This window comes from Castor canadensis, chromosome 3 (genome assembly GCF_047511655.1).
Source record: "Castor canadensis chromosome 3, mCasCan1.hap1v2, whole genome shotgun sequence".
In the NCBI taxonomy this organism is placed as follows: domain Eukaryota; kingdom Metazoa; phylum Chordata; class Mammalia; order Rodentia; family Castoridae; genus Castor; species Castor canadensis.
The window spans coordinates 163316253-163329106 of NC_133388.1; the positions used below are offsets into that span (position 1 = coordinate 163316253).

Sequence of the window (12854 nt, forward strand, 5' to 3'; positions counted from 1 at the left end):
CCTCCTTCACCACGCAGCCAGACAAGCTGCTTGTGGATTTGGGGTCACCCTGTCCATCTGTTTCTCCTTGATAGTTACACACTACTGTGTGTTTATGATGAATAAATCAAAAGCATTCCATACTATTTTATTTTATTTTATTGCAATGCTGGGGATCAAACCAGGGCATTGTGCATGCCAGGCAAGCATTGTACCACGGGTTACACCCCTGACACATTTTTAAGAGTGTCCACCATAGGCCAAGCATTGTCAGTCCTGCCCACAACATGAACTCTTTATTCTCTTAACATGGAATGGCATGGGTAGCGCTATTATCTCCATCTGATAGATGATAAAAATTGGGGTCTAGAGAGGTGTAGTGACTTACCCATGTTCCAGGAAGTAGGAATCTAGGCTGCCTAACTCCAGGGCCCATGCTCTTAGCTGCTCTGCCATAATGGTTCCAGTCTGATTCCGTGTGAGTCCATGTGTGTGTTTTCTTTGGAACATCACTTCCTGGGCATGCCAGCCCTATCCATGCCTTGTTTGCTGCTTCTATAACTGGCTGTTGGCTGCAACCCTGAAATTATATTAAGTTCCCAGGTGAGCATGATGCTAATTTAGGTGGTCAAGGGGGAGATCACATAGTATCACTGATGTTCTCCATGGGGTGGCTCTGAGTGATTCACCTTCCTCTGGGACTCTCTCTTTTGCTTTGCATCTAGGCACTGTGACTCAGTTTCTAATGGTACCAGATATGAGTGTCGGCTGCCTTTGACGGCATCATCACCTATTTGTTGAATGTGCAGTCAGCTATCCAGGAAAGGCACAGAGTAGAACACAAGGAGAGGGGCAGTAGTTGGGGTCACTAGCAGGAACACACCAATCTCAGGGCTTAAGAAGTACCTTGAGCCAGAGGGAGTTGGGTAATAATAGCGAATGCTTATTAAGGCCTTACAATGAGCCATTCCTGGTCTAAGCACATTCCAGGAGCTATCTCATTTATCACTCAACCCGCTGATGCAGATCCTATTATTATCCTCCTTTGGCAGATGAAAAATAATGGGCACAGAGAGGTGACATGACTTCCCAAGATCCCAAGATCCCCAAGCTCAGAAATGGGGGATCCAGGGTTCAAATACAGCCAGCAGCATAGAAGAATGAGCCCCTACATGGCACTACCCAGACACATGAACCCATGTCCTTTCCTGTGGCTCTATTTTGGGGATATGGGGACTTTCACCCATCTTACCATCTCCATTTTCAGCCTCAGATGAGGCCCTAAAAGCAGAGTGAAAAGAAAACCTGGCCTGAAATGATCCTACTGGAATCCCAAATTGGAAACAAGCTTGGCATGGGGGCAGAGATCACAGGTTGTAAATTCAGAAGGTGATGTCTGCAACAGATCCCTGGGGGGGAGAATCACAGCAGGCTTTCTCAGTCAACATCCGTGGCACAGGCAGGATGGAGACGGGAACTCAGGGTCTTTTCCTTGACCCTTGAATTCTGCATACGGGACTCTAGCATTGGTCATTCTTCCCCTCCTGCACTTGACCTTGCTGGGCTCTCAGTCTTGTCACCTGTTGCTGCTGGTTGCTTGCCCCCAGTTCTAAGGTGCTGACAGGAGTTTGAGGCCAGCCTGGACTACATAGCAACACCCTGTCTCAAGAAAATAAAAAGCAAAACAAAATCCAAAAGCCCAAAACAAAAAAACCAAAAACAAAAACAGAAGAAAACCCCAGAATATATAAGGAAGTACCACTCCACAACCAAAATGTAAGCAACCTAATGAAAAAATGGGTAAAATTTTTGAATAGCCACTTCTCTAAAGAAGATATACAAATGGCCAACAGATCAACAGACATATAAAAAGATGTTCAACGTCACTAGTCACTTCAGAAATGTAAATCCAAACTATAAGAGCTTTTAGGATGGCATTATTGAAAAATGGAAAATAAAATAGTGTTGGCAGGGCTGTAGAGAAACTGGAACCTTTGTGCATTGCTAGTGGTAATACAAATATGCAGTTACTGCAGGAGTTTGGTGCCTGAAAAAGTTCAACGGAATTATCATATGATTCAACAATTCCAATCCTAGGTACATCCCCAGAGGAACTGACTGCAGGGATTCAGATCTTGTACACTAATGTTCATGCACCCTTATTCACAACAGGCAAAAGGTGGAAGCCACCCAAATGCCCATCAATGGATAAGTGGGTTAATAAGGCAGGGTGTCTACATGTAAAAAATGAGATAATATTTGGCCATAAGCAGGAATGAAGTACTGGCACATGCTACAACATGAATGAATATTGGAAATATGTTACATGAAATAAGAAACGAAAGGACAAATATTACATGATGCTACTTGTATGAGGCACCACAAACAGGCACACTCATAGAGACAGAAAGCAGAATAGAGGTGACCAGGGGCTGGAGGAATGGGAAAAGATTGCTTAATGGGTAGTTTCTGTCTGGGGTGATGAGCAAGTTTTGGGCACAGGTCATGGTCATGGAACATTAATGCCACCAAACTGTACACTTTTTCGCTTTTTTTTTTCTTTCTTTTTTTTTTTTTTTGTGAGACTGGGGTTTCAACTCAGGGCTTCACACTTCCAAAGCAGGTACCCTACTGCTTGAGTCATACCTCCAGTCCATTTTGCTTGGTTTTGGAGATGGAGTCCTGTGAACTAATTGCCTGGGCTACCCTCGAACCTCAATCCTCCTGATCTCAGCCTCTCGAGTAGCTAGGATTACAGGAATGAGTCATCAGCACCCAGCTCATTTTTTAGCTTTTGAAATTAATTTTTAACTGATATGCAAAAACATAAAAACTGTATGAATAAATTTTGACATATGTATACATTGTATAATATTTAAATCAGGTTAAACCTGGGCATGTGGAGGTATTCAGGAGGCTGAGGCTGTGGGGAGAGGGGTGGGGGGGGCTTGATCTCAGCCTGAGCAACATAGAAAGACCCTGTCTCAAAAAAAAAGATTAAGTCAGGTTAAACATGTCTGTCTCCTCAAACATTTATCATTTCTTCATAGTAAAAACTTTCAAAATCCTTGGTTCTACCTTTGTTTTTTGGATCTTTTGAGATATGGCCTTATTATAAGACCCAGGCTCGTACCACCACACTCACTGTTTATTCTGGCTTTTTGAAATGTACATTACATCATTGTTTTCTATAGTTGCACACTTTAAAATGGTTGAAATGATGAATTATGTTATGTACATTTACCACATTAAAAAAAAAAATCAGGTGCCAGGCATAGGTGGCTCACACCTGTAATCCTAGCTACTCAGGAGGCAGAGATCAGGAGGCTCGGGGTTTGAAGCCAGCCCTGGGCAAATAGTTCTTGAGCCCCTATCTCGAAAAAAACCCATCACAAAAAAAGGGCTGGTGGAGTGGCTCAAGGTGTAGGCCATGAGTTCAAGCTCCAGTACTGCAAAAAAAAAAAAAAAAGGCAAAAATTTTTGTGGGCTTTAATTTTTCAGCAGTTTTTAAGCCTGTTAACATCCCCACAGTACTCTGCAGAAAGTCATACCATGTGAAAACGACACTCAACTCTCCACGCTGGAAGGAAAAATGCCATTACTCTACTCCTTGGAGTTTCCCCAAAGTGAATCTGTCCACACATGGTTGCTGCAGTGCCACTATCTGTGCTGCTAATGAATGTGGCCTAGCCTAACTCTCAAAGAATTCACACTGTGCTCCTAAGAGAAGGCTACATCTCCTTCAAGTACTTAACCACTTTTTTTGTTTTTAAAGCGAGCTAAGGATTTATCTGGCTAGAGTTTAAACTCCAGTTATTGTTTAGTCAGGGATGGAGCCAATTGTAGTGTTTAAATGGCATCATTATTTAGCCAGGGACAGTGCCAAGTTTACAGAGTTCTGGACGGCCAGCTTCACCTCAAGGTACCTTGGCAATTCTTCCATATGGCTGGCCTTGAAGATCTAATTCAGAACACAGCGTCCATCCATTTGTAGCCTGGGTATCCTCTGACTACTGGAAGCACAAAGATTTAGTAGGCATCATGCCTGCCTGTCCTGAGGCTGAGGCTGAGAAAAATGTAGAAATAACGCCAACAGAGTGAAAGAAGTGTTAATAGGCACATGCTCAAAATGTTATGGGTGGGGCTGGTGGAGTGGCTCAAGCGGTAGAGCACCTGCCTAGCAAGTGTGAGGCCCTGAGTTCAAAACCCCAGTACACCAAAACAAAAATGTTATAAAAATCCAAAGTGCTATGTGTTGGCTGGAGTCAGGGCTGGGGGATGAAAAGACAGGACATGCTGCAGAAACCACAAGAAGTCACATGTCAATATAGCAAAGGTGAGTGGGAGAGCAGCAAGGTCCTGGAAGGACAGAGAAGGCTTCTAGATGTTGCTGTGTAGCTCAGGGTGGCCTCAAATTCACGATCCTCCCATTTCATTCTCCCCAGCGCCGGGATTATAGGCATGAACCGCCTTGCCAAGCTTTGGCATCTAGATTTTCTCATGCTCAGTGGACAACTGCTGATGGATTTTTCAGCTTGGAAGGGCATATTTGGATTTTCACTTCAGAAAGGAAATGTCAAGTTTGGTAGCTGGATTCATGGGATCAGAAGCCACTGGGAAGGCTCCTGGAGCAGTCAGGGCAGGAGATGGAGAAAACCCAGATTCCAGAGCCTTGCAGAGGCATCAGAGACAAGATTATAACGGTGACTGTTTTACTAAGTCTGGATCCAAAATGAGGTCACGGTCTTTTCATGGTGGAGTTACAGCGAGGTGGAGCTTGCAGGGCTGAAGAAGCCGGCTCTTCCCATTCCTCCCATCTTGTGACAGAGACATGGGAGTCCCAGCCTAGCAGCAGAAATTGAACCTATAGTAACTTCCTCTCTCTTTCTTCTCCAGGGTACCCCTGCTCAGTCTTCCTAAACCTTCTGAAGACAGAAGTTTTACCATAATTTAATTCATTTTATTTTTTGACTCAGTTTCATAGATGCTGCAAAACCCAAGAAAGTATAAGAAGAAAGAGAGGCATTTCCCATGCCCAATCTGTGTCCACCCGGTTCCTACACCAACCTGCAAAAAGAAGCCACTGTTACGAGTTTGTTAGGTTCCTTTACACAGATTTTCAAAGAAAAAAGCCTATAGTCAAGCAATGATTATGCATTCTTCCCTTCCCCCTTTTATTTCCATTCCTCCTTGGTGGTCTGCATTTGTCCATTTTTTGCTACTATAATGAATTACCTGAAGCTGGGCACTTTGTAAAGGAAAGAGGTTTAACTCAGGTTTGGTAGTGCACACCTGTAATTCCAGCACTAGGGAGACTGAGGCGGGAGGAATGAGGGTTTGAAGCCAGCCTGGACTACATGGCCAGATCCTGTCTCAAAAAACAAAAAGAAAAGATGCTCATTTAGCTCAGTTCTGGATGTAAGAGCATGGCACTGGCTTCTGCTTGGCTCTGGTGAGAGTCCATGGTGAACGGCGTCATGTTGGGAGTGTGCGGGAGAGGGTGAGATCACAGGATGAAACAGGAAGCCAGGGAGGAGGGAGGGGCCCATCTCGGTTTTTTATAGTGATCCACTCTCCTGAAAACTAACTCAGGAGTCCAAGAACTACCTTCATCCCATCTGAGGTCAGCATCTCCAGTGACCTAATGACCTCACTAGGCCCCAACTCTTATAGGACCCGTTACTTCTCACTTTGTCACACTAGTCCAACACATGGACCCTTGAGGGACAAGCCACACTACAGCACAGCAGGGTCCTTCTTAAGATGGAGTTGGGAAGTCCCAGGGGAGCTCATTCAGACCTAAAGGGTCAGCACTGGCTACCACCGTGATAAGCCCTTCTCTTCCACAATGCCTTAGGACATAAGGGCCCCCGAAGAAAGCCACCCAGGGGAGGCGAGGCCTGATGTCCTCAAGAGGCTGCACAATGGCCAAGGCCCCATCCATTCCTAGACCTACTATTGCAACTGAGGCACACAAGCCAGCCTGCACTGGGAACTCTAGACCAGGCCCTGAACACAGCAAGATTGCAGGCATGTAGCCTCAGGCCAAGGGGCGAGACAGGCCCTGAGCTTTGCCGATGTCACTGCTCCAGTCAGGAGGACCATGATTCACTCTTAGTGACGAACTCTTCTGTGACATTTAGCCATTATCCCTGGGCCCATCCATGAAAGCCGATGGCTGGATGACAGAACCAGAGTCTGCTTTCCAGAACAGAACCCTACCTTGACTTTGAGTCTCCTCATAGGTACTGCTATTCTTTCCGGCCAGCTGGCCTCAGTCCAAAAGCCACCTCTGTCCACACAGCCTGAGCAGAACAGAGATATTAAAAATTAATTAATTAAAAGAGAAACTCGAGGTCTTATTGTTTCCTTCTGGAAAGTTCTTTATAGGTCACAAACATGAATGCCTATGGGAGGATCACCAATTCACTTCATACACCAGAAGCAGCTCGGTCTCCAGGTCTTGGGGACACAGATAGGATTTTAATTTCATGTGACTAGGGCTGAGTTCCTTTTGGCAGGTAAGTTGATAAATAATAATGAAAGAGGGTGGAATTCAGGGAAGACCACAGAGATGAGTTCAGTTCTGGAAATTTCAAGTTTATCTATGTGACTCCTCAGGTTCCTGTTGTGAACATAAATCTGAAGATTTTTGTTTGTTTTTGAGACGAGGTTTCACTCTGTAGCCCAGGATGGCTTCAGCCTCCTGAGTGCTGGGATTACATGCATGTACTACCATACCTGGCATAAGTCCCGATTTTAATGAATTTCAAAGCTGTCTATCACTGAGTTCTCTCAAGTCTATATCACCCTTAATGATTAACTTTAAGTTTCTCCTGGAATAATGAAAGTCATATTCTGGAAGTTACGATAACTGCTTTAAAAGAATATACCCTTATGATGTTCAGGAAATTCAACTTGGTACTCGTCAAATATAACAATAGTGTTTAACAGTTGAACAAAAATACTCAAATATCAGTGAGAAGAGGACAGCTGTGTAGAGGACAAACTTAGAAGTACAATGTGCACAATGACATTCTGTAATTGATTTTAGTATTAATAAAGGCAAAAAGTACTTACTATGTGCCAAAAAAATCTTTAATCATTTCATCAACTTTTTTTTTTTCATTGCTGAGGTTTGAACTCAGGGCCTACACCTTGAGCCACTCCACAAGCCCTTTTTTGTGATGGGTATTTTCAAGATAGGGTCTCACAAACTATTTGTGCAGGCTGGTTTCAAACCATGATCCTCCTGATCTCTGCCTCCTGAGTAACTAGGATTACAGGCATGAGCCACCAGCTCCCGGCCATTTTACATACTTTATCTCTGAAAGAAAGCTATTAATACATTTTTTTTTCTACATTTTATCCTAAAAAAACAGATCCATAGAGATAAAGTAACTTGCTTTTTTAGTCACTCTTATTGTTTAGGATATCAATTTGACTGATAATAAGGCCTAAAGTAACAATGGCTTAAGGAAGAAAGAAGTTTAATTTTGTCTCACATCAATCTCACTGTGACCTGTCCAGGACTGATAAGGCCTTGTTGGAAACCTAGGCTCCTTCTTTTTTTGTTGCTCTGCTTTCCCTAAGGATACCCTACCCTCCTTCTCAAAGATGGAGCAAGCTTATCTCTGCATTCCTTCCAGGAAGACAGGAAGTAGAAAATTTAACCCACCCTCCTTTGAGGGAATGACCTGGAAGCTCTGTTAGTGTTTCATTGGCCAGAATGTGGTCACATGGCCATATCCTGTTGCAAAGGATGCTAGGAAATGTAGTCTCTTTTTTCTGGCAGGCCACATGTTCAGCTAATATTCAGAACAGAAAAGGAGAATGAATCCTAGAGAACAAATAGGAATGTTTGCCACAGTCAGAGATAGAACTAGAATTCAAATCCAGTAGTTTGACTTTTTTAGGAAAAAGAAAAGATTTATTAGGATTCTATTAAAAGAGAGAAAATGGCAAATGGCTAGGCAAAAGGGTGTAACACATCAAGACAGGGTTCAGAACAAGTTTTATACCTCAGATCAGTCCACCTTTGGTTAGTTTGAAAGGAATATGAGGTCTCAGCAGGCCCCAACCCCCTTGTTGGAGAAACCAGTACCAAACATCCCATGTAGATAAGATAAGCAATGCGGCAGGGCTCAGTTAGGGCATATAGAATGTGAGGAATGCAAGATGTGAGATACGAGCAAGATGTGAGATACGAGCAAGATGTGAGGTACGAGCAAGATGTGAAGTACGTGCAGGATGTGCTCTGCCTGCTTGTCTAATGTTGATAACAAAAATATGCACGCCACTGCAGTCTATATAAGATTTCCCCCTAAGAGGCTCAGGGTCTTGCTTTCCTAACCGGTCCTGCGTGTCCGTGTGGGAGCTCGACCCTGGCTAGCCAGTCCAATAAACTCTGCTTTGTTGATTGCATTCACGCCTGGCTCTCTGTCTCTCGGGGGAATAGGATTCCGGGTCCTAACATTTGGAGGTCCCACCGAGATTTCATTTTCTCGAGAGACAGAACCTGCCTGCGAGAAAGCAGGGGCGATCCCAAGTCCTAGGCGTTGGGAGGGGATCCCAGACCCTCATTTGGAGGAACTTGAGTGTTCCATTTGGGCCGCGGCGGGGATTCGGCCAATCCCCAGGGAGATTCATTCTGGGAATCTTGCAAGGAGGACCACAGGGTCCTATTGGGAGAGGCTTTCCTCTCATTTGGGCTCGAGCATTTTAGGAACCCTGGTGCCAGGTGAAGAACTAATTGAGCTAGTCGACCGACCACCCGTCAAGTGGACGCCTTTCGGCCTGATATCCCAGTTGGACGGTGAGGAGGTTGAATGGGGTGCGCACCAGTGTGAGAGAAGGACCGGTCCGAGCGAGTGCTGGAGAGTGTTGTGTGTGTGTGGAATTATTGTTGCCTTTACCCTTTTTGTTCTATCTCTCTTGGTGTTTGAGTCTCCTTCCACAATGGGACAGGGACAAACAACCCCAAAGTCTCTGATCCTTTCTCACTTTCCAGAAGTTAAAGAAAGGGCCTTAAATGCGGGTCTGGTCATCAAGAAAGGTAAGTTCGACACCTTTTGTTCTGCAGAGTGGCCCACCTTTGGAGTCGGGTGGCCCATTCAAGGTTCCCTCTCCCTAGACCTGATCACTAAGGTTAAAGCAGTCATTTTTCAGCCAGACAATCGAGGCCATCCAGACCAAGTTCCTTACATTTTGGTTTGGGAGGATCTGGTGAGGAACCCTCCCCCTTGGTTAACAGTTTTTCTGACCCACCCCTCCAGTTCGGCCCCCGGGGCTAAAACCCCAGTCACGCCCGCCTTGGTCATAAAGGAGGAGGAAAAACTTCCTCTTCCCACCTTGACCGGTCCTCAAATTAGGGCATCTCCTTCACCATCTCCGGTCTTACCAGAGAGTTCCCCCCTTTACCCATCCCTCGCAGGGGCAGAGGAAGATCGGCCGCCTCCATACGTGACTCCCCCTGGCCAAGCCAGTGCCCCGGAGGAGGAAATTTCCTCATCCTCCTCAACAGGACTGGCAGCAGGAGGAGGAATGGGTCGAAGACTTCGCCCCCGAGGGATCCGGGAAAGGGAGGGGGAAGACGGGCCCCCCTCATCAACACAGGGGGAGGAAACTGTCCCTACACTTCCAGTCCGGATGGTGGGCCAAGGGGGACCGGGAGGAGGGCAACAGTTTCAGTACTGGCCCTTCTCCTCCAGTGATCTATATAACTGGAGGACGCAGAACCCGCCCTTTTCTGAAGACCCCAAGTGTCTCATAGATCTCCTGGAGTCCATCATGCATACACACCGCCCCACTTGGGATGACTGTCATCAGCTGCTCAATACTCTTTTTACGACGGAGGAACGAGAGCGCATCCTCAACGAAGCGAGGAAGAACGTCTTGGGGGATAATGGGAGACCCACAACTCTCCAACCGGCCATAGACGAGGCTTTTCCCCTACGCCGCCCTGATTGGGATTTCGGGACCGCAGAAGGTAGGGAGCGTCTTCGGATCTACCGCCAGACTCTTATGGCCGGTCTCCGAGCGGCCGCTAGAAGGCCCACCAATTTTGCAAAAGTAAAAGCAGTCATTCAAGGGGAAAACGAAAGCCCAGCCGGTTTCTTAGAGCGCCTCCATGAGGCATACCGTCAGTACACCCCGATTGACCCTGAGGCGGACCTCCACCGGTCTGCTGTGGTACTCTCATTCATTAATCAGGCAGCCCCAGACATTAGGAGAAAACTCAATAAACAGGAAAACTTAGGGGAGATGACTATAAGGGAAATGCTACAGGTAGCAGAAAAGGTCTTTACCGCTAGGGAAACTCCAGAAGAAAGGGAGGAAAGACAGAGAAAGGAAGACAGGGAAGCCCAGGAGAAATTGAGAAAGGAGGACCGGGAGTTCCAGGCTAAGGAAAACCGAAAGCAACAGAGAGAAATGGCTCGTATTTTCCTAGCGGGTGTCCGGGACCAACCCAGAGGAGGGGGCCACGCCAGGACCCCGGATAAGGAACACTGTTTTTACTGTAAGGAAATGGGGCATTGGAAGAGAGAATGTCCTAAGTTAAAGGGAAGAAGAGGGTTTGGAAGGAGACCGGGGGAAAACAGGGAAAGGGAACGAGCAGTAGAGCAGGCCAGAGTCCTACTAGCCGGAGAAGAGGACTGAAGGAGACGGGGCTCAGACCCCCTCCCCGAGTCCTGGGTAACAATGCATGTGGAGGGGAAGCCGATGGGGTTCATGGTGGATACCGGCGCCCAATATTCGGTTTTAAACAAGGCACATGGACCTTTGAACAAGGCACGAACAAGTGTTGTTCAGGGGGCCACCGGTACGCAGTTATGTACATGGACTACCAAAAGAAAGGTGAACTTAGGAAAGCACCAGGTCACACACTCCTTCTTGGTCGTCCCTGAGAGCCCCGCTCCCCTGCTCGGACGGGACCTACTCACCAAAATAGGGGCCCATATCCATTTTGAACCAGATGGAATAATTGTGACTGATCGAGAAGGGAGCCCGATTCATGTCTTGTCCCTATCATTGGCTGACGAGCATCGTCTGTTTGAGAGTCAACAGGAACCAGGAGGGGACATGACTCATTGGGTAAAAAGATTTCCCACGGCCTGGGCGGAGACTGCGGGAACCGGCCTCGCCAAACACCTCCCGCCCGTAGTTATACAATTGAAGGCTTCTGCTCTCCCCATTCGGGTGAAACAGTATCCTATGCCTGAGGAGGCCCGAAGAGGCATAGCCCCTCATATCCACAGGCTAATAAAGGAAGGAGTACTGCGACCTTGTCAGTCTGCCTGGAATACTCCTCTGCTCCCCGTCCGAAAGCCGGGAAGCGGGGACTATAGGCCTGTGCAAGACCTACGAAAGGTAAACGAGCGGACGGAGGACATTCATCCCACCGTTCCGAATCCCTATACCTTGCTCAGCCACCTACCCCCCTCGCAAGTATGGTATACAACCCTTGATTTGAAAGATGCTTTCTTCAGCATTCCATTGTCAGAAATTAGTCAGCCGCTATTTGCTTTCGAATGGCAAGAAGATGGGGGCCAATCCGGACAGCTCACTTGGACCAGACTGCCGCAAGGATTTAAAAACTCTCCCACCCTGTTTAATGAGGCCCTGAGCCAGGACCTGGAACCTTTTCGTCGGAGCCACCCACGAGTCACTCTATTACAGTATGTTGATGACTTACTGTTAGCGGCAGAAACCCGAGAGGAGTGCATCAAGGCTACTGAACACCTGCTAACGGAATTAGGTGAGCTGGGGTATCGGGCAAGTGCCAAGAAAACTCACATCTGTAAAAGGTCAGTGACGTATTTGGGTTATCGGATTGCAGATGGGGCAAGGTGGCTGACTGATGCCATGAAACAGACTATTCTGGCTATCCCATCCCCGACATCCACTAGGGGGGTGAGAGAATTCCTGGGCTCCGCGGGGTTCTGTAGACTCTGGATTCCAGGATTTGAGGAAATAGCCAGACCCCTATATGAGGCCACCAAAGAAGCTCCAGATTGGAGTTGGGGAGAGAGAGAACAACAGGCCTTTGATCAGCTAAAAGACGCTCTTTTGCAGGCCCCTGCCTTAGCCTTGCCAGATCCTACAAGACCATTCACTCTGTTTGTAGATGAGAAAAAGGGGGTAGCCAAAGGAGTCTTGACCCAACAGCTAGGTCCCTGGAAGAGACCAGTGGCATACTTTTCCAAAAAATTAGACGCAGTAGCGGCAGGATGGCCCCCCTGCCTCCGCATCATAGCGGCCATTGCCGTGCTGGTGAGAGAAGCCGATAAACTAACCTTTGGACAGGCCCTCTGGGTAACGGCCCCTCACCCGGTGGAGGGAATCCTTAAACAACCCCCTGGGAAATGGATGACGAATGCCAGGCTCACCCATTACCAGGGGCTCTTGTTGGATTCCCCTCGGATCACATTCACAGATCCCGTAATCCTGAACCCTGCCACCTTGTTGCCTAACCCGGAACTGCAGACACCTGTCCATAACTGCAAAGAATTCCTCTCCGAAGTTACACAGGTACGGGCTGACCTAAAGGATACCCCCCTGTCCGGCTGCAAATTAAACTGGTACACGGATGGAAGCAGTTTTTTCCAAGATGGAGCCCGAAGGGCAGGGGCAGCTGTAGTCGACCAAGAAGGAAATACGGTATGGAGCAGCGCCCTCCCACCCGGAACATCAGCCCAAAAAGCGGAATTAATTGCCTTGGCAGAGGCCCTGGAGAGGGCAAAAGGAAAGCGAGTCAATATCTACACCAATAGCTGCTATGCTTTCGGTACCATCCATGTCCACGGGGCCATCTATCGCGAAAGAGGATTCCGCACAGCAGAAGGAAAACATCTAAAGAACCTAGCCGAAGTCCA

At 47.1% G+C, this 12854-nt stretch overlaps 1 long non-coding RNA gene across 1 annotated transcript in view; it reads right to left on the minus strand.

The window, feature by feature from the left end:
• Positions 1–209: 209 nt before the first annotated feature.
• Positions 210–12854, minus strand: part of LOC141421706 (uncharacterized) — a 30230-nt gene continuing 17585 nt past the window's right edge. The window contains exons 3-4 of the long non-coding RNA XR_012446381.1: positions 6202–6284; positions 210–559 (exon numbers count right to left, since the gene is read on the minus strand). This is a non-coding gene — a long non-coding RNA (uncharacterized lncRNA). The remainder of the gene's footprint in view (positions 560–6201; positions 6285–12854) is intronic.